This window comes from Bombina bombina, chromosome 3 (genome assembly GCF_027579735.1).
Source record: "Bombina bombina isolate aBomBom1 chromosome 3, aBomBom1.pri, whole genome shotgun sequence".
In the NCBI taxonomy this organism is placed as follows: domain Eukaryota; kingdom Metazoa; phylum Chordata; class Amphibia; order Anura; family Bombinatoridae; genus Bombina; species Bombina bombina.
The window spans coordinates 894,679,875-894,705,438 of record NC_069501.1 but is presented as its reverse complement, the minus strand read 5'-3'; the positions used below and the strand labels follow the sequence as shown (position 1 = coordinate 894,705,438).

Below are 25,564 nucleotides of genomic sequence, written 5' to 3'. Positions count from 1 at the left end.
GAGTTTTAGAAGACTCCCTAGCAGTACTTCAACTCTTTTGCGGGATTTAAACACACAGACTTGCAATGACATGCTCTTACTAATAAGAGCTTTTAATTGTTGCACTACAATGTTGCTTTAAATGCTTTAAAGTGATGGTAAACCAGAGCGTTTAAAATAAACTTTCAGTTATTTAGTAAAAAAAGGGTGCTTAAAACACTGTCTGTGCCGCAGCAGCTAGCTAAACTCAGAGCCTCCAGTCGCCCACGGCACAGCGCTCTTATTTAAAGGGACAGTCAACACCAGAATTTTTGTTGTTTTAAAAAGATAGATAATCCCTTTATTACCCATTCTCCAGTTGCATTACTAATACAGTTCTAATAATACATGTTTTACCTCTGTAATTACCTTGTATCTAAGCCTCTGCAGACTGCCCCCTTATTTAAGTTCTTTTAACAAACTTGCATTTTAGCCAATCATTGCATTTGAGCTCAATGTTATCTATATGAAACACATGAACTAACGTCCTCTAGTGGTCCTCTAGTGGTGAAAAACTGTCAAAATGCATTTAGATTAGAGGCGGCCTTCAAGGTCTAAGAAATTAGCATATGAACCTCCTAGGTTTAGCTTTAACCTAAGAATATCAAGAGAACAAAGCAAAATTGGTGATAAAAGTAAATTGTAAAATTACATGCCCTATTTAAATCATGTAAGTTTTTTTGGACTTGACCGCCCTTTTAATAAGGTTTTCACCATTAAACCAATAGCTGTGTATGTCATCTGACATTGTTCTGTATGCTAGCACAGCTATTTAATTAGAGATGGAAACGTCACCTCATTGGTAAAGAGCGCTGTGCCGTGGGCACTGAGTTTAGCGAGTTACCACAGGATAAAAACAAAATTTATGCTTACCTGATACATTCCTTTCTTTCCAGGCATGGAGAGTCCACAATTCATTCCAATTACTAGTGGGATATTCACCTCCTGACCAACAGGAGGAGGCAAAGAGCCCCCCAGCAGAGCTGTTAAGTGTCACTTCCCTTACCCATAACCCCGTCATTCGGTCAAAGGGAAATGGAAAAAGAAGATAACACAAGGGTATAGAGGTGCCTGAGGTTTGTACAAAAAAACTGCAGTCTTAAATTTAAATAAGGGCGGGTCGTGGACTCTCCATGCCTGGAAATAAATACATTTATCAGGTAAGCAAGCATAAATTTTGTTTTCTTTCCTATGGCCTGGAGAGTCCATGATTCATTCCAATTACTAGTGGGAACAAATACCAAAGCTAGAGGACACAGAATGAAAGAGAGAAAGAACAAGACCGGCGGACCTAAACAGAAGGCACCACCGCTTGAAGAACTTTTCTCCCAAAGGAAGCCTCAGCCAAGGCAAAATACTCAAATTTGTAGAATTTTGAAAAAGTATGTAGAGAGGACCATGTGGCCGCCTTGCAAATTTGCTCCACAGAAGCTTAATTTTTGAAAGCCCAGGAAGAGGAGAGAGCTTTAGTGGAATGAGCCGTAAGTCTCTCCGGAGGCTGTTGTCCATCTGTCTCATAAGCTAACCGGATGACACTTCTCAACCAGAGAGAAAGAGTGGTAGAAGTGGCCTTCTGACCCTCACGCTTACCAGAGAAAACAACAAACAGGGCCGAAGTCTGACGAAAATCTTTAGTTGCTTGAAGGTAACATTTTTAAGAACTCACAACATCCAAATTATGCAAAAGACGCTCCCTTCTGGGAAGAATTGGGACAAAAAGAAGGAACAACAATTTCCTGATTAATATTGCGCTCCGACACTACCTTATGGAAAAAAAAAACAGTATGACTGCCTTATCAGCATGAAAAATAAGATAAGGGGAATCACACTGCAGAGCCGAAAGCTAGTTAACTCTGCGAGCAGAAGAAATAGCACGAAGAAACAAAACCTTCCAAGATAATTTAATATCAACAGAATGCATCGGCTTAAACGGAGCCTGCTGCAAAACCTTAAGAACAAGATTAAGACTCCAAGGAGGAGCAACAGGTTGAAACACAGACCTGATTTTGACTAAAACCTCAACAAAAGATTGAATATCTGGCAGATCTGCCAGACCTTTGTGCAAAAGAATAGACAGTGCAGAAAAATAACCCTTCAGAGTACTGACTGACAAACCTTTCTCCAGGCCCTCCTGAAGAAAAGGCACAATTTGGGGTACCCTTACCCTACTCCAAGAGAAACCTTTGCACACCAATGAAGGTATTTACGCCATACCTTATGGTAAATCTTATAACAGGCTTACGAGCCTGAAGCATGGTATCAATGGCCCTCGCAGAGAAGCCACGCCTAGCCCAAACTAGGCCTTCAATCTCCAAGCAGTCAGCTTCAGAGAAGCCAGATTCGGACGAAGAAAGAGACCCTGAAGTAGAAGGTCCTTCCTCAGAGGTAACCCCCAAGGTGAGATGACATCTTCACCAAATCCACAAACCTGATCCTGAGAGGCCAGACAGGAGCTAATAGAATCACAGACGCTCTCTCCTGTTTGATACGAGCAATGACTCGTGTAAGGAGAGCAAACAGGTATGCTAGACCGAAGTTTCAAGGAACCGCCAGAGCATCTATCAGAGAGGCTTGTGGATCTCTTGAACCTTACTTTGGAAGGTTGGCGTTTTGACGCAACGCCATCAGAACCAACTCCAGGACCCCCAATTGAGAGTTATCATTGAGAGTACGTCCGGATGGAGAGCCCACTCCTGTGATGAAATAACTGCCTGCTCAGAAAATCCGCTTCCCTGAAGTCCACCCCTGGAATATGGATGGCAGGTAGGAGACAATCTAGAGATTCCGCCCACTATAGCATGCGGAACACCTCCTATATTGCTAAGGAACTCAGAGTTCCTCCCTGGTGGTTGATGTAAGCCACTGAGGAAATGTTGTCCGATTAGTTGAGGCCAAGCTGTGAAGGAATTGAAGATTGCTCTCAACTGCAATTTGATTATAAGAAGAGACGACTCCTCCAGAGTCCAAGGCCCTGTGCTTTTAAGGATCCCCAAACTGCTCCGCAGCATAACAGGCTGGCGTCTGTGGTCAAAATCACCCAAGAAGATCTTAGGAAACATGTACCCCGAGACAGATGTTCCTCCTCAGTCCACCATGACAAAGTCTCATCAGTGGCATCCATATCTATCCTCTGCGAAAGATCTGAGTGGTTTCCGTTCCATTGACTGAGAATGCATAGCTGCAGAGGTCTCAGATGAAACCAAGCAAAAGGAATGATGTCCATGGAAGCAACCATCAAACCAATCACCTTCATGCATTGGGCCACTGATGAACAGATAGAAGACTGAAGTGAAAGGCAAGAAGTTTGGATTTTCTGTCATCCATCAAAAAAAAATTAATCATGGATAGAAAATCTATAATTGTTCCCAAGAAACACACCCTTGTATCTGGTACTATGGAACTCTTTTCCAGATTCACTTTCCACCCATAGAAATGTAATCTATATGAGATCTAAGATGGCGCCTGAACCAAGATGTCGTCCAGGTAAGACGCCACTGCTATACCTTGAGATCTGACCACTGCCAAAAGAGTCTCCAGACCTTTTGTGAAGAGTCTGGGAGCCGAAGCAAGACCAAAAGGAAGGGCAACAAACTGGAAATGTTTGTCCAGAAATGCAAACCTCAAAACTGGTGATGTTCCCTGAGAATGGGAACATGAAGAGACTTGTCCTTCAGATCTATAGAAGTCATGAACTGACCACCCTGATCCAGGATAGAATGGAACAAACAGTCTCCATTTTGAAGGACGGAACCTAGAGGAATTAGTTCAGACAGTTTTAGGTCTAAAAAGGGATGGAGAGTTTCTTCTCCTTCGGAAACTATGAAAAGGTTTAAATAAATCCTTGACCCTGTTGCATTATGGGAACTGGACCAATCACCCACAGGAGATAGGCCCTTTACGCAGTTTAAGAAGGCCTCTGTCCCTACCTGGTTAGCAGTAAACCCAGACAGAATGAATCTGCCCGGGGGGGGGGGGAACTTGAATGCACCTCTGTATCCCTGGGGTACTATTTCCTTGGCCCAATGATCTGTTAAGCCTACCGCACCTGGAGTTCCCAGGCTGTCTCCCATCCAGGTACTGGCCAGGCCTGGCCCTGCTTAACTTCTGAGATCAGACAGGATCGGGTGCATTCAGGGCAGAGTGGCGGTAGATTGACTGGATCCAAGCCTGCCACCTGCCCCCACTAGATGCGAACACACATTCAAGGTGCAAGAAGCTCAGATTCAACGGACAATCACACAAAAATGCTGCATAAGGTAGTAACAAAAAGTCAGACAGACAATCTCAAAATGAGAGAGGTTAAGCAAAAAACCGAGCCCAGATACCCAAAAAGAATAAACCAGAATTAAATAAATTAGTGACTGAAACAATCAACAGCGATGTTAAAGTCAGGTTGAAGCATTGAAAAACTTAAATTATGCTTACCTTATAATTTTCTTTTCTTCTGATGGGAAGAGTCCACAGCTGCATTCATTACTTTTGGGAATTCAGAACCTGGCCACCAGGAGGAGGCAAAGACACCCCATCCAAAGGCTTAAATACCTCTCACACTTCCCTCATCCCCCAGTCATTCTGCAGAGGGAACAAGGAACAGTAGGAGAAATAAGGTGAAAAAGGTGCCAGAACAAACAAAAAATATGGCCGCCCCATAAGATACAACACGGACGGGAGCTGTGGACTCTTCCCGTCAGAGGAAAAGAAAATGATCAGGTAAGTATAATTTAAGATTTTTCTTCTTAAACGGGAAGGAGTCCACAGCTGCATTCATTACTTTTGGAAAAACAATACCCAAGCTATAGAGGACACTGAATGCAAAACAGGCGGTTACAAAAGACGGCCCCTTCTGAGGGCACTACAGCCTAAAACCCCAAACTCCCGACAGAAAAAAAACTGCTTCACTAGAAGCCAAAAGGACAGAAAGGAAAAAGGCCAAGATAACTGCCCAACAGTTAAAACCAGCAAGGCCCTTGCTAGAATCAAACACAGGAAAGAGGCGCCGTATGTGTGAATCTGAAGAAGCCAACGATAAATATAAGACATGTGCAGGGTACTCACAATGTGAAAAGGCCCTCCAATGTGCCTATAGGGGCAGGCTGGTATTCACAGCAAACCAGCTGGCTGAACCGGCTAACCAGGATACCCAAGGTAGAGGACTCTATGTCTTGATGGACTGTGTATACTGGATCCAGCAATGTGGGAACAGGAGAAGGTGTCCCACATCAGACCGTTCCTATACTAACCAGTTTCCACACTGCAGCAAGTCATGTCTACACAGTGTCACTGTGCAGTGTGGAAACTGGTTAGTATAGGAACGGTCTGATGTGGGACACCTTCTCCTGTTCCCACATTGCTGGATCCAGTATACACAGTCCATCAAGACATAGAGTCCTCTACCTTGGGTATCCTGGTTAGCCGGTTCAGCCAGCTGGTTTGCTGTGAATACCAGCCTGCCCCTATAGGCACATTGGAGTGCCTTTTCACATTGTGAGTACCCTGCACATGTCTTATATTTATCGTTGGCTTCTTCAGATTCACACATACGGCGCCTCTTTCCTGTGTTTGATTTTAGATTTATAACCTTTGGAGGGTGAAGATCGAGTGCTGCCTCCAGTCCAATAGAAGACAGATACCTATACCAGATTGGGTTATCCTGGACTTTGTATATTTGTCTATCATCCTGATCTAGGATTGGGTATAATATTGTGAATACACACACTTACATTGTATCTATGTTATATTAGTACTTTGTTGATTGTTTGTCTGAAACATCTATATATGGTCACGTGGGCCTACATATATATTCTACACCGTTCTTAGTAGCGCCCCCTATTGGGTTATTCCCTTTGTTCTTAGGCCCTTGCTAGAGACTGCTCAGGTTATTTGACTCGACCGAGCCAAAAGCCTCTGAGGAGACAAAGTCCCGCAGGCCCACAAAATTAAACTCACCCCCAATCAAAAGAAAGGGGGAAACGTCCACATTCCCCCAGTAGGGAAGAAGGAGACTCAGCTAAATGAGTCCGAAAGGACCCTCAGAAACCAAAGGGACTAGGACCAAGAAAGGGAACTCTAAAGGAGTGAACCAGGATGAAACAGGGCACTTATGAAAGGACCCTGCCAACCAAGCAAGGCAAGTGAGGTATTGTAAAGCCCCATCTACCTAAACCAAACGACCAATAAATGTCCTGAGAACTTAAAAAAAAGGAAAGAAAAATCCCTCCCTTACACAGAATGTACACTCACACTTAGAATAGAGCAACCGAAAGACAAACCGTCCCCGGGAGCCGCTGAAAAAAAAACAGCATCAGCTATCTGAATATGCTGCTCCAAGCCATAGGCATCATGCTACAAATAAGGACTTAACGACCACAGGTCGCCAACCTATCTATGAAAATGCACAGGACCTTCCAAAAAGGGACAGGAAAGGAAGGAACCGAACCCAGTAGAGAAAACTACCTGCCGAGGAGGGATCCACCGCAAAGCTTCTCACCTCAAAGAAGGTTCACAATAACTATGATACGCGGTTAAGATCAACAGATCAGACAGATCCCTGACTCTCGCTCCGGTAACGGACCCAGCACCAAAGTGACTGATAATGTCCGAAAGACTTAGAGATTAAAAGTACCCCGAATCATAAAGATCTGCAGGAAGGAAGAATCCATCCCTTCACACCGACATCCCGCACACCAGACAGGGGGTGTAACCCCACCGACAGAGGCATAAAGGGTACCTCCAAGCACAAGGCGGATACAGAGTGATGTCAAATTCACCCCCAAAGGGAGGAAAAGAGAAACAAGAACTAACAATATGCTAGCACACAATCAAGGTGCAAATTACTGCAGCCGGTTTCAAATTGTAAACCTTCCGCTCGCTAGACGGCTAAGTTAACCATCAGACTGAAGCGTAAAGCTGCTCAAAAAGGCCAAATACCGAACGAAAACCATCCGGTCACTAAGGCCGGCCCAGAAGAAGTCTAGATTTCCCTGCAAGGGAGAGATTACTCCTGTAGGAACAAAGGACGTCCCAGACCGGGAAAATGGGCCATCCAGAACCAGACCTAAGGGATCTGGATACAGATCCCCAAAAATCCAGTCAAAGACAGGACAAACAGACCCGGCACCCGATAAACTTGGAACCGGCTTAACTATTTAAAAACCCCTAAGGAACCCTAGGTTACCCCATCCGGAGTAGGCTTGCACCATAGGCGAAGCAATAACTGTCATCTCCAAGACAACTTGGACACTGAACACACACGCAAATGTCCCATACGTTTAGGCAGAGGTGTAACTAGAAACCACAGGGCCCAGGTGCAATAATGTAAGAAGGGCCCCCCCACCCCCAAAAAAGGGAATTTGATACATTTTTTTAATTTATTTTTTAACATTTAACACAGAAAAAAAAAATGTGACTCAGATTACGTCTGCAAAAGGAGGTAACCTGTGCCAACAGTCTGTGAGATGGTCTGACCCCCTATTACTATATATAGTGACACTGTTTAACCCACCAGTACTGTATATAGTGAGTCAGTGACACAGTCTGTAATCTGCCGGTGAGATGGCTGGCCTGACCCTACCCGCCCCAGTACTTTATAAAGTGACCACAGTAGTCTGTGACATAGTCCAGTCCCCCGTACTGTATATAGTGGTACTGTATAGTGACACTGTTTACCCCCCCCATGCTGTAGTAACAAGGACTGTAATTTGCTGGTTCCACAAACATAAACAGCAATGGGTAAAACAGAGACTAACCCCTGTAGTCAGAGACACTAGTGAAGCATCATGTCACACTCACATGATATCAGTGTAGGCAGGTCAACGTTTTTTTTATTAAAAAAATAATAATATATATATATAATTGCAACCTCTGCACCGCCTGTAGTTTCGCCCCTGCGCTTAGGACACCCGCAGCGGGATACAACTCCCCACAGAAGGGTGATAGGTAGTAGTAAAGCCACACAGCCACTCTGGAAGGCCCTAAGGACAACTTCTACTAAGTCCAAAGACTAATAACGTACGAGAAAAACAGAAAACTCTGCTTAGGGATGCTAGCTGTCACCAGAATCACAAAACAGATAACAGGTGCTTTACCTGGGTACAACCCACAACCTCCAGCTTCAGGAGCGGGGGAGCCAACCACTACGCCCATAGAAACTGGATTGATAAGCTAACAAAAGTCTCCAAGATCCTCAGGATCCATGCAAATTTGGTCGCCTGCAAATCATGATTTACGCGAGGATATGTATCAACCATCAGTGATGGGGCATTCACTGTAAGGAACACCTAAACACAGCTGGATACGAACTCTTGACCCTCAGCTTTGAAGGCTACAAGGTTTACCACTAAGCCAACGAGGGGCACCATCTCTGACACCCCAACGGCTCGAGGATGGAAGAAGGAACATGAATCCTAACCCCTAGTGGGAGACATCCAAAAATTCCTAAGCAGGGGCGACACAGTCAAGGTGGGAGACAACCATCTGAAAATCTCCCAAAGAATGGGAGCAGACGAGATCCCGGAAGCAGAGTAGCCAAAAGGCTTTAACTTCCAGCAACAGATGACCCAAAGACAACTAAGGAAAAGGACAAAAGGCCCCTCACCTCAACCCGAAGGAAGAGGTACCGTCATCAAGGAAAATTAAATTCCAAAAGGGGAACTTCAAAATAGAAAATGAGGAAAATCGCCCCGAGATATCCCTAGTAGGATCTGCCCGCCCACGAGGAACAGGACAGTTAGGACTGACCCTGATGCCCCAAAAGGCAGAACGAGAACCAGTCTGACGTCAGTGAATGAAGGCTTCCTCTACTATGTTCTTTTTTTAATTTTTTTATTTTTATTTTAGCTCTGCATGGGCAGAGCCTCAAAACTCGAAAACTCTTAGCAAAAAGCAAAGCATTATTCGAGCTGAAGAGACCCCAGAAAAATAAACTCCTCATCCTAGTGAGTAACTCACCACCCAGCCAGGTCAGCCAGTTACACCGGCACCACGTGAATGATATAGACCATAAAAAACAGAAATAACGCCAGCCTGCTACATGGGGCAATCCAACTGACCCAGGCCACAGAAAATTCGAGACCCCAATAGGAATCGACAAAAAGGATATAAGACATAATGTACTAACACCTTAACATGCGACTTCCACGGAAGCGCCCAAGCGACCACAAAATCGCTAGTATCAGATTCCAGAGAAGAAATATTTCCCAAGGGAAAAATCATAACAGAGCTTCTAAAGTACAAAATAAAATACATCCTAACCAGATCAAAGAAAAAGAGGGCAACACCCATATGTGAATGCCCAAGAATAATGGGTACACCAACAGGACCAGCGAGAACCCCATTCTCCCAAAGCTCAGAACTGGAATAAGATACCCAAAGAAGAAAGCAAAATTGGAGACAAGGAGATTACTTCATCCCCACACGTCTAACCCATCTTGCCAACTGGAACAGAAGCCCGAGGATCCCTCAACCTATTAGCACTAAGATCCTCCAGCACTGCCAAAACATGCCGTAGTAGGACACAAAGGCATGCCAGTATGTACTGAAAAGCAAAACTTACCTCCGCCGGGGCAACTGACTACCCCAACCCTGAGGGATGGGCCCCTGAAGCTTCAGAGGAAACCGCTTCCCCAGATGGGGAACACCTCCTCTGGAATATGTAAATGCGCCAATGCTATAGATATGGCCATGCGAAACCGTGCCGTAACCTCTGGGAGGTAACAAGCCGCCTTCCGGAGAAGGGGTAACAGCATTAGGAACACCTGCTTGCGTAGTCTAAGAAGGTTCTAGGGGATGCGCCGCACGGGATATGGGATCCCCAGCGGCGGATGGCTCGGCGGACTCTAAGTTCCCTGTATCGGGAGAAGAGAGCACTCTAGAGCGGCATTCGGAACATAACTGATGGGCATGGATTACCCGGGCCATATCACACTCTTCACAAGAAGTAGAAAAAATCTGAATTATGGATGGACAAAAATAAAAATGGCACCTAAAAACCCCAATGGCTGGGGCACTCACCACCTTCTGAGACCCAGACAGCTAGCGGACAGACTTTTTCCCTCCGTTGCCATGCTTGTCAGGAATACGGAAATGGAACACAAAAGCGTACCACGCCTCGTCACAAGGTGCGTCGTGCAGGCCATAGAAAAAAACACGCCAAGGCCTACAAGGGCCGCACAGCCTGACAAGAAAAGGCCGTTATGTTCTGAACTAGCCACAAGCTCAAGTGACGCTACACATTAACAGACAGAATCATATAACAAACATGATTAAAGTCCCCCCTGTCCAATAACCCCCCTCAGGAGATATTAACCCTTGATTCCTTACAAAGATAAAAGAGTCCCACTGAGACCCTGACTTTTTCATTTACATTACTTATCACATCATCAAAGTAAATTGAAACGATCTTACCGGAATCAACGCCGTGGAACAGCAACACGGCCCTTCAAGTGTGACAGATAGTAGCCTCGCTTCTGACATGGATTTGAGAGAAGAAAGCAGGCAGCGAAACTCATCAACGTCGATTGCTAAGGAGCTGTTAATATCAGTCGGGATGGTTGCGCAAAGAGACTCTCCCTGCATCTCCGGACTTTCATCCATGCTCTCACTGAGAGGCTGACAGGATTACTTAAAACTCCAGTCCCATTTTGAAGAGTACTACCCTCCATAAGAGACTATCTAAAATCTTCTGACACTTCTCGGCCAACCTCCTGTGACGAAAGACAAAGAATGACTGGGGGAAGAGGGAAGTAGGGGAGGTATTTAAGCCTTTGGCTGGAGTGTCTTTGCCTCCCCCTGGTGGCCAGGTTCTGAATTCTCAAAAGTAATGAATGCAGCTGTGGACTCTTTCCATTTAAGAAGAAAATCCCCTTAGGAGGAAATCAATATACCCTTAAACTCCACAAGGTGGCACCAAACAGCAGAAATTCCTGAAAAACAGGAAAAATGCCAAATCATATAAAAGCCATTAAACAGAGTGCAAGTACTGTGTAGCACATGTATAAAAACAACTCCCTATAGATTATTAGAATAAGAAAAAAAATAAAAAAAATAAAAATGGACCGCCGTTGTATTACTTAAACGGCATAAAGATTAAAAATGTCCAACAGGGAGATACGCGTCATCTGCCATAGGCTGCAGAAAAAAGCGTTCAAATGATGCCTCCAAATTATGAAAGTCTTAAAAAAACAGATTAACAGTAAAAACATTATGCAAATGTGCATCACACAGTCTTCATTCAAGAAGAGGGTTAATCAAAGACCCTAGGGACTATTACATAGCGTCCCACATTTCCAATATTGCGTATGACAAAAAAACGCTTGCCGTCATTAGTGAAAACGGCTCGGTCCGGAGAAGCCGGTAGAGTAATTTCTCTGTACACACACACACACACATATATATAGGGTGCACACAGATAGAACTAAAGGGTAAAGCGTATTGTGCTGGCAATCCTAAATGAATATAAACAAATTAATTAGAAAAGAGCTCTAACATATCAAAAGAGCTAAAGCGGATACCTGGCCGCACCAACACACCCCTACAGTATACTAAGGAATGACATCCTAAACAGGCATACTGAACATATACTTTTAATAAAAACAAAGCCAAAAAAGATACATGCTGGGAAAAATGGCAACAACAAGATACAGCACACAAACATATACCAAGCGTAGTGCACTACTGTAGATTGTGAGCTAGCATATGCATGGTATAGTTAACTCATGAGAAAGTCCGTTCTTGATGCCGGGCACTTAAGTGTTAAAAACACGCTCCGGTTTTAAGATTTAGACAGATTACCGTCCTTGATATCTCATTATGTGTGTTTGTTCCGGTACCGGATTAAGGATATAATGTGAGAGTCCACAGGATGGTACTAGTACTGTTGCAAACTTAATCCCATGTGTTAATGACAGCTCCAACTTTAAACTTTCAGTGTGCAAGACTTAATACTGCATGGCTTACCTCCGCTATCTTCACACACTCTACGGTATTACCTGGCAGGATCTCATCCGTGGTGTGACTTACAGCGATGTATTCCGCCTATGCAGCTCTTCACTTGCTTGGTTGTGTTGTGTTCACTTGATATCGTCAGATTCACAGCATATCCACCATGCTGGCGTGCTCCACACTGTGTCTTGTTCTACACATTACGCGTTTCGCCCCTCCCCCTTTCCGGGCTGAACTCAGGGCTTCATCAGATGTGTCTAATTAGACACCACAGCAGACTTTATAACACTTGTGCAGATACAAAGTTACACCTCCTTCCTGTATGTTAAAGGGAAGTGTATAGTGCATGTGTATTTCATTGGCTACAATTAGATTACATTTCACATTTAATATACAACCAATCTATACAAATATGGCATTTTGCAATTCACACACTTTTGAAAACTGCTTATAATATACTGATAAAATACAGCATTAGATTTAAGTATACACTGAGAATCACTTATGTGAACATATCTTCATGTCCATTACTAAGCTGCCATGTATTATTTCATACATATTTTCTAACAGTGTTAATAAATAAGGAATACTTATAGAAAACAGGAAAATTCGATTTTTTCATTCAGACCAAAGGGAGAGAGGGTGTTGAGTCTGTACATCCAGCGTGACTCATGCTGGAGCAGTAATTGATCAATATTACCTCCTCTCCTCCTTGGTTTGATGTGTTCAATACCCAATACTCTTAGGAGAGAGAAATCAGAGTCATGCATTTTTTGGAAGTGTCTGGCCACTGGACTGTCTGACTCCTTATCTTTAATGCTATCTCTGTGTTCCTTCACCCTTTCTTTTAATTCTCGTGTCGTTTTCCCAATGTAAAATTTGGGACACGAACATTGTAACATATAAATGACATTTGAGGTATTACAGACTATTCTTTCATTGATGTGGTAAGACCTATCTGAATATTCAGTGCAAAAATTTGAGGCTTTAACGATGTACTTGCAGTACACACATCTGCCACAAGGTTCGCAACCTTTTCTAGTCTGTGCCTGTGTTAGCCAATTTTTTGGGGTGTCTCTTTGGAACTCACTACGAACCAATTTATCTTTAATACTAGGGGCTCTTTTGGCTGTAAGCAGTGGGTACTCAGAAATAAATTTAGCAACTGAACTATCATTTAATAAAATGTGCCAGTGTTTATTAAGGATATTCCGCAATTTGTTCCAATGGGAATTGTATTTTGTTATTAAGCGAATACTATTCTCTTCCTTAGGCTTTTCAGTTGTTTTATATAATAATTCATTTCTGGGTTTTTGCCTAGCTCTAAGCCATCCTTTCTTAACTTGATTCTTAGAGTACCCTCTCTGAAGGAACCTCTGAGCCATCTCTCCGGCCTGCCATTCAAAATCTTGTTCAGTGGAGCAGCACCTCTTGAGCCTCAAGAACTGCCCCACCGGAATGCCATTTTTTAAGGCTTCCGGGTGGTGGCTGGAACCATACAACAGATTATTAGTTGCTGTTTCTTTTCGAAACACTTTGCTTTTTAATAATCCATCTTCAATGGTAAGTTTGAGATCCAAAAAAGTAGTTTCCTTATTACTAATCTGGTGAGTTAAGAACAAATTTCTGTTATTATTGTTCAGAATCTCAACAAATTTATTGGCTGAAGTTTCATCCCCTTTCCACAGAACCAGGATGTCATCCACATAGCGCAGCCATAGGACGACGTGAGCCTCCACCCATATATCTAATTCCTGGAAGACATCAACTGCCTCCCAGACACCTAGATGGAGACAGGCATAGGTGGGGGCGCACGCCGAACACATGGCTGTGCCCCTTAACTGTCTAAAAAATTTGCCATCAAACATAAATATGTTATTGGTTAACACAAATTCCAATAATTTGAGTACCAAGGTAGTGTTGTCACTGTACACTTCTCCACGTAGTTTAAGGAAGTATTCAGCTGCTTCCAAACCTACTTTATGTGGAATAGAAGAGTACAGTGACTCCACATCAAGAGTGAGTAGCAGCATATCTGGTTCCATTTTAATTCTATCCAATTTTCTTAAAACGTCCCCGGTGTCTTGCACATAGGAGGACAGTTCAGTTAAGAAGGGACGTAGAAAAAAATCTACATATCTACTTATCCCCTCTGTTGGTCCCCCAATCCCAGACACTATGGGACGTCCTGGTGGGTGTGTGATGCTTTTGTGCACCTTGGGAATGCAGTAGAACGTAGGGACTACTGGGTGAGTGGGACTCAGAAATTCAAATTCTTTTTTAGTCAATAACCCTGATTCTTTTGCTTGTCTCAAAATGATGAATAAATCATCACAAGATTTTTCATAAGTGTGTCTAGTGACAGCCTCATATTGTTCTTTTACACCCAGCTGTCTCAGGACTTCTTTCACATAGTCAGCCTGGTTAAGGATGACAATATTCCCACCCTTATCGGATGGTTTGATCTGAATTTCTTTTTTGCTCATCAAATCTTTAAGAGCTCTTCTCTCTTTTTTACTTAGATTGTCACTCACTATACCTGAAACTCCTATGTCACCTACTTCCCTTTCCACACATTTAACAAAAGTGTGGACACTTGGAGATAAGGATAGTTGGGGCATAAATTTAGACGTAGGTTTAAAATTTGATTTTTTGGGGTACGTGATACCTGTATCGGTGTCCTCCTGTTCTTCTAATAAGGATACTAAGTTTGCAACTGCCTCTGCATCCTCACTCTCAACAGGGCCGCAGCTCTGGGATCTATTCCCCCAAAGTTTTTTCAATAATATTTTCCTTGCAAAAAGGTTTAGATCTTTCACAAATTCAAATTTATCTAAGCCATTAGAGGGACAGAATGATAATCCTTTCTTTAACAATTCAATGTGTACCATATTTAAACTAACTGAGGAGAGGTTGATTACTGACATTTCCTCTTCTATATTAGTTAGTTTGTGTTTTCCCAGAATTGACTCTCTTTCCTCTGATTCCTGGTTGTCATACGATACTGGGGGTTGCTCCTGTATCTCCCTCCTCTGCTCCTTTGTCTCTGTCTGCTGGAATAAGCTCGACCACCTCCCCCTCTTTCGTCTGCCTCCTCTCCGGGTCCTACCCCTAAAGGGATTCTCCCCTGTAGTGCAGTTCTTATGTTTTGGGGGGCATTCTCTAATTCATTCTCAGAGTTGTCTGTACCTGAGTCATATGCATATCTGGTACTGTTGTTATTTCTATATATGTAAATGGTACCTTTTTTAAAAAGTGTGTGAATTGCAAAATGCCATATTTGTATAGATTGGTTGTATATTAAATGTGAAATGTAATCTAATTGTAGCCAATGAAATACACATGCACTATACACTTCCCTTTAACATACAGGAAGGAGGTGTAACTTTGTATCTGCACAAGTGTTATAAAGTCTGCTGTGGTGTCTAATTAGACACATCTGATGAAGCCCTGAGTTCAGCCCGGAAAGGGGGAGGGGCGAAACGCGTAATGTGTAGAACAAGACACAGTGTGGAGCACGCCAGCATGGTGGATATGCTGTGAATCTGACGATATCAAGTGAACACAACACAACCAAGCAAGTGAAGAGCTGCATAGGCGGAATACATCGCTGTAAGTCACACCACGGATGAGATCCTGCCAGGTAATACCGTAGAGTGTGTGAAGATAGCGGAGGTAAGCCATGCAGTATTAAGTCTTGCACACTGAAAGTTTAAAGTTGGAGCTGTCATTAACACATGGGATTAAGTTTGCAACAGTACTAGTACCATCCTGTGGACTCTCACATTATATCCTTAATCCGGTACCGGAACAAACACACATAATGAGATATCAAGGACGGTAATCTGTCTAAATCTTAAAACCGGAGCGTGTTTTTAACACTTAAGTGCCCGGCATCAAGAACGGACTTTCTCATGAGTTAACTATACCATGCATATGCTAGCTCACAATCTACAGTAGTGCACTACGCTTGGTATATGTTTGTGTGCTGTATCTTGTTGTTGCCATTTTTCCCAGCATGTATCTTTTTTGGCTTTGTTTTTATTAAAAGTATATGTTCAGCATGCCTGTTTAGGATGTCATTCCTTAGTATACTGTAGGGGTGTGTTGGTGCGGCCAGGTATCCGCTTTAGCTCTTTTGATATGTTAGAGCTCTTTTCTAATTAATTTGTTTATATATATATATATATATATATATATATATATATATATATATATATATATATATATAAACCTCTTAACCATACAGAGGCAAAGTTCAGTCGTATAAAGATAGAAATCTCTTACCGCTTCACTGTTTATATACAATTAACATATGTCTGGCAGAGAGAAAAACAGCCTCTCTCGAGGTACAAAGGCTGACGCAGCAGATCAAAGACATGTACATATTAATAGCCGGCTAATGTCTACAAATAACAGCCACACAAAAAAAAATTTAAGCCGCCATATTGTGACCGCTTATACCCCAACCGAAGCGAGACAGCACATAGATTATAGCAATACTACCTTAGTATGCTTAAACAATTTACTGCATCTAATTGCAGAAAGGAAACTTTATGTCCGAATATTATCAGGACAGAAGTTGAGAAGAGCGACATTATTTAACAGCACGCTAAAAAGTGCTGGTCTAAATATTAAAGATCTGAGGCAGCATATAAACAAGTTTAGTAAAGAGAATACCTTAATAGTAATAATAAAATAGGAAGTTAAACAAATACCTTCAGATAAGGTAAAAACGGGTATAGATAGGGGTTTGAGGAGTTACACACCCCCATAGATAATAACCCTGGGTATCTATACTACCTGACTCTTCATAAAGCTCTAGAGGCAGCATCTTTCATTTATCTTTCACTGGTTAGCCCAGGAATCTGCTCCGCCGCAAATTCTCCCAACTTTTGAAGAAATTCAACAAAATACAAACCCTTTCTGTGGGTGACAGGTCCCTGAATGTCTGGTCCTCTTTCTTTCTTGTGATTAAAAAAAATATATAATAAAGGACTTACTCTCTAGGGTCTTTTGCTGTGAAGCAGCTACAGCAGCTTCAGGTCTGTTAGCCTCATCCAACCGCTGATAGGGACCTAAAAGTAAAAAGAAAAAACAAAATAACCAACCCTGGTTTTCTACAAAGGGGTAGCATTGTTGTTAGAAGTTAAGCAAGGACTACCTTGCCGTCTAACTGCTTAAAGCCACCATAACTCTTACTAAAGAGATTGACATGGACACAGCATAGTCCCAATCCTTGCTTGCAGGGAAAAGTATCCATTTAAGGATTAAATCTTCGTAGACAACACTCATCTTCGCCATCCTCCCGATCATAGACGCAAAGAATGACTGGGGGTTATGGGTAAGGGAAGTGACACAACAGCTCTGCTGGGGTGCTCTTTGCCTCCTCCTGCTGGCCAGGAGGTGAATATCCCACTAGTAATTGGAATGAATTGTGGACTCTCCATGCCATAGGAAAGAAAAGGGTGAGTTTAGCACCCTCTTTTTACTAAATGATAACAAACTACAGTTTATTTTCAGTGATGGTCCTAGCATTTTTTTCTAAATGCTTGTATTTACCATCACTTTAACGCCAAAATTGCCAATGTATGCCATTCCAACATGTTTGTACGGCCAGCACATTTTTTATTTTCTGTACTAAATTACTACAAATAATTAACTAATCAGTAGTATACATTAAAAAGGGACATTAAACACTAAATAAATCATTGCTTGAATTATGTATTAAGAGCAAAGACTAGCCTGAGAATAATTTGAACATGTATTTTTAAAAATTATATTAGTTGTTTAAATATAAATAAATACAAATAAGGAAATTATGCTTACCTGATAAATTTATTTCTTTTACGATATGACGAGTCCACGGATTTCATCCTTACTTATCGGATTACGCCTCCTGGTCAGCAGGAGGAGGCAAAGAACACCACAGCAGAGCTGTATATATAGCTCCTCCCTTCCCTCCCACTCCACTCATTCGACTGAAGTTAGGAAGAGAAAAGAAAAGCCAAAGGTGCAGAGGTGACTGAAGTTTAATAAAAAATAGATAAATACCTGTCTTAGAAATGACAGGGTGGGCCGTGGACTCGTCATACCATAAAAGAAATAAATTCATCAGGTAAGCATAAATTTCCTTTTCTTTTACAAGATATGACAAGTTCACAGATTTCATCCTTACTTATGGGATACAATACCAAAGCTATAGGACACGGATGAAAGGGAGAGACAAGACAGGAACCTAAACGGAAGGCACCACTGCTTGAAGAACCTTTCTCCCAAAAACAGCCTCGGACGAGGCAAAAGTATCAAATTTGTAAAAAGTGTGAAGAGACGACCAAGTTGCAGCCTTGCAAATCTTTTCAACAGAATCATCATTTTTAAATGCCCATGAGGAAGCCACAGCCGCGGTAGAAAGAGCTGTCATTCTTTCAGGAGGCTGCTATCCAGCAGTCTCATATGCAAAATGGATGATACTCTTCAGCCAAAAAGAAAGAGGTAGCCGTAGCTTTCTGGCCCCTACGTCTTCCAGAAAAAAACAGAATTTATGCTTACCTGATAAATTACTTTCTCCAACGGTGTGTCCGGTCCACGGCGTCATCCTTACTTGTGGGATATTCTCTTCCCCAACAGGAAATGGCAAAGAGTCCCAGCAAAGCTGGTCACATGATCCCTCCTAGGCTCCGCCCACCCCAGTCATTCGACCGACGGACAGGAGGAAATATATATAGGAGAAACCATATGGTACCGTGGTGACTGTAGTTAGAGAAAATAATTCATCAGACCTGATTAAAAAACCAGGGCGGGCCGTGGACCGGACACACCGTTGGAGAAAGTAATTTATCAGGTAAGCATAAATTCTGTTTTCTCCAACATTGGTGTGTCCGGTCCACGGCGTCATCCTTACTTGTGGGAACCAATACCAAAGCTTTAGGACACGGATGAAGGGAGGGAGCAAATCAGGTCACCTAAACGGAAGGAACCACAGCTTGCAAAACCTTTCTCCCAAAAATAGCCTCCGAAGAAGCAAAAGTATCAAATTTGTAAAATTTGGCAAAAGTGTGCAGTGAAGACCAAGTCGCTGCCTTACATATCTGGTCAACAGAACCCTCGTTCTTGAAGGCCCATGTGGAAGCCACAGCCCTAGTGGAGTGAGCTGTGATTCTTTCAGGAGGCTGCCGTCCGGCAGTCTCATAAGCCAATCGGATAATGCTTTTAAGCCAAAAGGAAAGAGAGGTAGAAGTCGCTTTTAGACCTCTCCTTTTACCAGAATAAACAACAAACAAGGAAGATGTTTGTCTGAAATCTTTAGTAGCCTCTAAATAGAACTTTAGAGCACGGACAACGTCCAAATTGTGTAACAAACGTTCCTTCTTTGAAACTGGATTCGGACACAAAGAAGGTACAACTATCTCCTGGTTAATATTTTTGTTAGGAAGAAAACCAGGCTTAGTACGCAAAACCACCTTATCTGCATGGAACACCAGATAAGGAGGAGAACACTGCAGAGCAGATAACTCTGAAACTCTTCTAGCAGAAGAAATTGCAACCAAAAACAAAACTTTCCAAGATAGTAACTTAATATCTATGGAATGTAAGGGTTCAAACGGAACCCCTTGAAGAACTGAAAGAACTAGATTTAGACTCCAGGGAGGAGTCAAAGGTCTGTAAACAGGCTTGATCCTAACCAGAGCCTGAACAAAAGCTTGAACATCTGGCACAGCTGCCAGTCTTTTGTGTAGTAAGACCGATAAAGCAGAGATCTGTCCCTTTAGAGAACTTGCAGATAATCCTTTCTCCAAACCTTCTTGAAGAAAGGAGAGAATCTTAGGAATTTTTATCTTATTCCATGGGAATCCTTTGGATTCACACCAACAGATATATTTTTTCCATATTTTATGGTAAATTTTTATAGTTACAGGTTTTCTGGCCTGAACCAGAGTATCTATCACCGAATCTGAAAACCCACGCTTTGATAGAATCAAGCGTTCAATCTCCAAGCCGTCAGTTGGAGGGAGACCAGATTTGGGTGTTCGAATGTACCTTGAACAAGAAGGTCCTGTCTCAAAGGTAGCTTCCATGGTGGAGCCGATGACATATTCACCAGGTCTGCATACCAAGTCCTGCGTGGCCACGCAGGAGCTATCAAGATCACCGAGGCCCTCTCCTGATTGATCCTGGCTATCAGCCTGGGAATGAGAGGAAACGGTGGGAATACGTAAGCTAGGTTGAAAGTCCAAGGTGCTACTAGTGCATCTACTAGAGTCGCCTTGGGATCCCTGGATCTGGACCCGTAGCAAGGAACCTTGAAGTTCTGACGAGACGCCATCAGATCCATGTCTGGAATGCCCCATAATTGAGTTATTTGGGCAAAGATTTCCGGATGGAGTTCCCACTCCCCCGGATGAAATGTCTGACGACTCAGAAAATCCGCTTCCTAATTTTCCACTCCTGGGATGTGGATCGCAGACAAGTGGCAGGAGTGATCCTCCGCCCATTGAATTATTTTGGTCACTTCTTTCATCGCCAGGGAACTCTTTGTTCCCCCTTGATGATTGATATAAGCTACAGTCGTCATGTTGTCTGATTGGAACCTTATGAATTTGGCCTTTGCTAGTTGAGGCCAAGCTCTGAGAGCATTGAATATCGCTCTCAGTTCCAGAATGTTTATCGGGAGAAGAGACTCCTCCCGAGACCATAGACCCTGAGCTTTCAGGGATTCCCAGACCGCACCCCAGCCCACTAAACTGGCGTCGGTCGTGACAATGACCCACTCTGGCCTGCGGAAGCTCATTCCCTGAGACAGATGGTCCAGGGTCAGCCACCAACGGAGTGAATCTCTGGTCTTTTGATCTACTTGAATCATTGGAGACAAGTCTGTATAATCCCCATTCCACTGTTTGAGCATGCACAGTTGTAATGGTCTTAGATGAATTAGTGCAAAGGGAACTATGTCCATTGTTGCAACCATCAATCCTATTACTTCCATGCACTGCGCTATGGAAGGACGAGGAACAGAATGAAGCACTTGACAAGAGCTTAGAAGTTTTGATTTTCTGACCTCTGTCAGAAAAATCCTCATTTCTAAGGAATCTATTATTGTTCCCAAGAAGGGAACTCTTGTTGAAGGGGACAGAGAACTCTTTTCTTTGTTCACCTTCCATCCGTGAGATGTGAGAAAGGCTAGAACGATGTCCGTATGAGCCTTTGCCTTTGACAGGGACGACGCTTGTATTAGAATGTCGTCCAAGTAAGGTACTACTGCAATGCCCCTTGGTCTAAGAACCGCTAGAAGGGACCCTAGCACCTTTGTGAAAATCCTTGGAGCAGTGGCTAATCCGAATGGAAGAGCCACAAACTGGTAATGTTTGTCCAGAAAAGCGAACCTTAGGAACTGATGATGTTCCTTGTGGATAGGGATATGTAGGTACGCATCCTTTAGATCCACGGAAGTCATAAATTGACTTTCCTGGATGGTGGGTAGAATCGTTCGAATGGTTTCCATTTTGAACGATGGTACCCTGAGAAATTTGTTTAGGATCTTCAAATCCAAAATTGGTCTGAACGTTCCCTCTTTTTTGGGAACTACGAACAGATTGGAATAAAATCCCATTCCTTGTTCCTTTATTGGAACTGGGTGTATCACTCCCATCTTTAACAGGTCTTCTACACAATGTAAGAATGCCTGTCTCTTTATTTGGTTTGAGGATAAGTGAGACTTGTGGAACCTTCCCCTTGGGGGTAGTTCCTTGAATTCCAGGAGATAACCTTGAGAAACTATTTCTAGCGCCCAAGGATCCTGAACATCTCTTGCCCAAGCCTGAGCAAAGAGAGAAAGTCTGCCCCCCACCAGATCCGGTCCCGGATCGGGGGCTACTCCTTCATGCTGTTTTGTTAGCAGTGGCAGGCTTCTTGGCCTGCTTACCCTTGTTCCAGCCTTGCATTGGTTTCCAGGCTGGTTTGGGTTGTGAGGCATTACCCTCTTGCTTAGAGGATGCAGAATTAGAGGCTGGTCCATTTCTGCGAAAGGGACGAAAATTAGGTTTATTTTTAGCCTTAAAAGACCTATCCTGTGGAAGGGCGTGGCCCTTTCCCCCAGTGATGTCTGAAATAATCTCTTTCAAATCAGGTCCAAATAAAGTTTTACCTTTGAAAGGAATGTTACGCAATTTTGTCTTGGATGACACATCCGCTGACCAAGACTTTAGCCAAAGCGCTCAGCGCGCCACGATAGCAAACCCTGAATTTTTCGCCGCTAATTTTGCTAATTGCAAAGCGGCATCTAAAATAAAAGAGTTAGCCAATTTAAGAGCGTGAACTCTGTCCATAACCTCCTCATATGGAGTTTCTCTACTGAGCGACTTTTCTAGTTCCTCGAACCAGAACCACGCTGCCGTAGTGACAGGAACAATGCATGAAATTGGTTGTAGAAGGTAGCCTTGCTGTACAAAAATCTTTTTAAGCAAACCTTCCAATTTTTTATCCATAGGATCTTTGAAAGCACAACTATCTTCGATAGGAATAGTAGTGCGTTTGTTTAGAGTAGAAACTGCCCCCTCGACCTTGGGGACTGTCTGCCATAAGTCCTTTCTGGGGTCGACCATAGGAAATATTTTCTTAAATATAGGGGGAGGAACAAAAGGTATGCCGGACTTTTCCCACTCTTTATTTACTATGTCCGCCACCCGCTTGGGTATAGGAAAAGCGTCGGGGGGCACCGGAACCTCTAGGAACCTGTCCATCTTGCATAATTTCTCTGGAATGACCAAATTGTCACAATCATCCAGAGTAGATAACACCTCCTTAAGCAGTACGCGGAGATGTTCTAATTTTTGCTTGATGAGAAATTTTTCCTGAATCTGAAATTTCTCCCTCAGACAAAACCTTCCTCATGGCCCCTTCAGATTGGTGTGAGGGTATGACAGAACAATTATCATCAGCATCCTCTTGCTCTTCAGTGTTTAAAACAGAGCAATCGCGCCTTCTCTGATATGGAGGCATTTTGGATAAAAGATTTGCTATGGAGTTATCCATTACAGCCGTTAATTGTTGCATGGTAATAAGTATTGGCGCACTAGATGTACTAGGGGCCTCCTGCATGGGCAAAACTGGTGTAGACACAGTAGGAGATGATGTACTATCATGTTTACTCCCCTCATTTGAGGAATCATCTTGGGCAATATCATTATTTGTGGCAGTACTGTCCTTACTTTGTTTGGACGCTATGGCACAATTATCACATAAATTTAAATGGGGAGACACATTGGCTTTCATACATATAGAACATAGCTTATCTGAAGGTACAGACATGTTAAACAGGCTTAAACTTGTCAACAAAGCACAAAAAACGTTTTAAAATAAAACCGTTACTGTCACTTTAAATTTCAAACAGAAAACACTTTATTACTGAATATGTGAAAAAGTATGAAGGAATTGTTCAAAAATTACCAAAATTTCACCACAGTGTCTTAAAGCCTTAAAAGTATTGCACACCAAATTTCAGAGCTTTAACCCTTAAAATAACGTTTTTCAATTTAACCCCTATACAGTCCCAGATATAGTCTTTGCTAAGACCCAACCAAGCCCTGAGGGGAATACGATACCAAATGACGCCTTCTAAAAGCTTTTTCAGAGATTCTTAGATCCTCACACATGCATCAGCATGCCCTGCTCTCAAAAAACAACTGCGCATTAATGGCGCGAAAATGAGGCTCAGTCTATGACTAGAAAGGCCCCCTGACTGAAAAAGGTGTCCAATACAGTGCCTGCCGTTTTATAAACGTTCCCCAAGATTATAAATGCCAATTATTAGCCTAAATCTGAATAATATGCACAAATAAAGCAATCGATTTAGCCCATAAAAATGTCTACCAGTTTTTTAGCCCATAATAAGCCCTTTATTCTGTTTGTTTTTGACTAAGAAAATGGCTTACCGGTCCCCATGAGGGGAAATGACAGCCTTCCAGCATTACACAGTCTTGTTAGAAATATGGCTAGTCATACCTTAAGCAGAAAAAGTCTGCTAACTGTTTCCCCCAAATGAAGTTACTTCATCTCAACAGTCCTATGTGGAAACAGCAACCGATTTTAGTTACTGTCTGCTAAAATCATCTTCCTCTTACAAACAGAAATCTTCATCCTTTTCTGTTTCAGAGTAAATAGTACATACCAGCACTATTTTAAAATAACAAACACTTGATAGAAGAATAAAAACTACATTTAAACACCAAAAAAACTCTTAACCATCTCCGTGGAGATGTTGCCTGTGCAACGGCAAAGAGAATGACTGGGGTGGGCGGAGCCTAGGAGGGATCATGTGACCAGCTTTGCTGGGACTCTTTCCAATTTCCTGTTGGGGAAGAGAATATCCCACAAGTAAGGATGACGCCGTGGACCGGACACACCAATGTTGGAGAAACAACAAATAGTGAAGATGATTGAGGGCACGGACCACGTTCAAGTTATGTAACAGACGCTCCTTCTTAGAAGAAGGATTAGGACACAAGGAAGGAACAACAGTTTCCTGATTAATATTCTTATTTGAAACAACCTTAGGAAGGAAACCAGGTTTGGTACGTAACACCACCTTATCAGAATGGAAAATAATATAAGGAGAATCACATTGTAAAGCTGAAAGCTCAGAAGAAATAGCAACCAAAAATAAAACTTTCCAAGATAATAACTTAATATCTATGGAATGCATGGGTTCAAACGGAACCCCTTGAAGAACCTGAAGAACTAAATTCAAACTCCAAGGTGGAGCAATTGGTCTAAACACAGGCTTGATTCTAGTCAGAGCCTGACAAAAAGATTGAACGTCTGGAACATCTGCCAGATGTTTGTGTAGCAAAATAGACAAAGCAGAAATCTGTCCCTTTAAGGAACTCACTGACAACCCTTTCTCCAATCCTTGTTGGAGAAAAGATAAAATCCTGGGAATCCTAACCCTACTCCATGAGTAGCCCTTGGATTCGCACCAATAAAGATATTTACGCCATATCTTATGGTAAATCTTTCTGGTAACAGGCTTACGTGCCTAAATCAAGGTATCAATGACCGAATCAGAGATCCCACGCTTAGATAAAATCAAGCGTTCAATCTCCAAGCAGTCAGCTGCAGAGAAACTAGATTTGGATGATGGAAGGGTCCCTGAATGAGAAGGTCCTGCCTCAATGGAAGCTTCCACGGCGGCACAGAGGACATGTCCACTAGATTGGCATACCAAGTCCTGCGAGGCCACGCAGGAGCGATGAGAATCACCGAAGCCCTCTCTCCTGTTTTATCCGAGCAATCACCTGGGGAAGGAGAGCAAACGGTGGAAACACATAAGCTAGGTTGAACGACCAAGGCACTGCCAAGGCATCTATCAGTTCGGCCTGAGGATCCCTGGACCTGGATCCGTATCTCGGGAGCTTGGCGTTCTGACGAGATGCCATAAGATCCAGCTCCGGTCTGCCCCATTTGAGAATCAGAGTGGCAAAGACCTCCCGGATGAAACGTCTGTCTGCTCAAAAAATCCGCTTCCCAGTTGTCCACTCCTGGGATGCAGATTGATGACAGATAACAAGAGTGAGCCTCCGCCCATCGAATTATCTTGGATACTTCTGTCATC

At 42.8% G+C, this 25,564-nt stretch overlaps 1 protein-coding gene and 1 pseudogene across 1 annotated transcript in view; both read right to left on the bottom strand.

Annotated features, from left to right (window-relative positions):
* FBXL3 (F-box and leucine rich repeat protein 3) overlaps positions 1-25,564 on the bottom strand; it is a 106,583-nt gene that overhangs the window by 8,522 nt on the left and 72,497 nt on the right. The window lies entirely within an intron of this gene.
* LOC128654809 (uncharacterized) lies at positions 4,052-4,170 on the bottom strand (annotated as a pseudogene).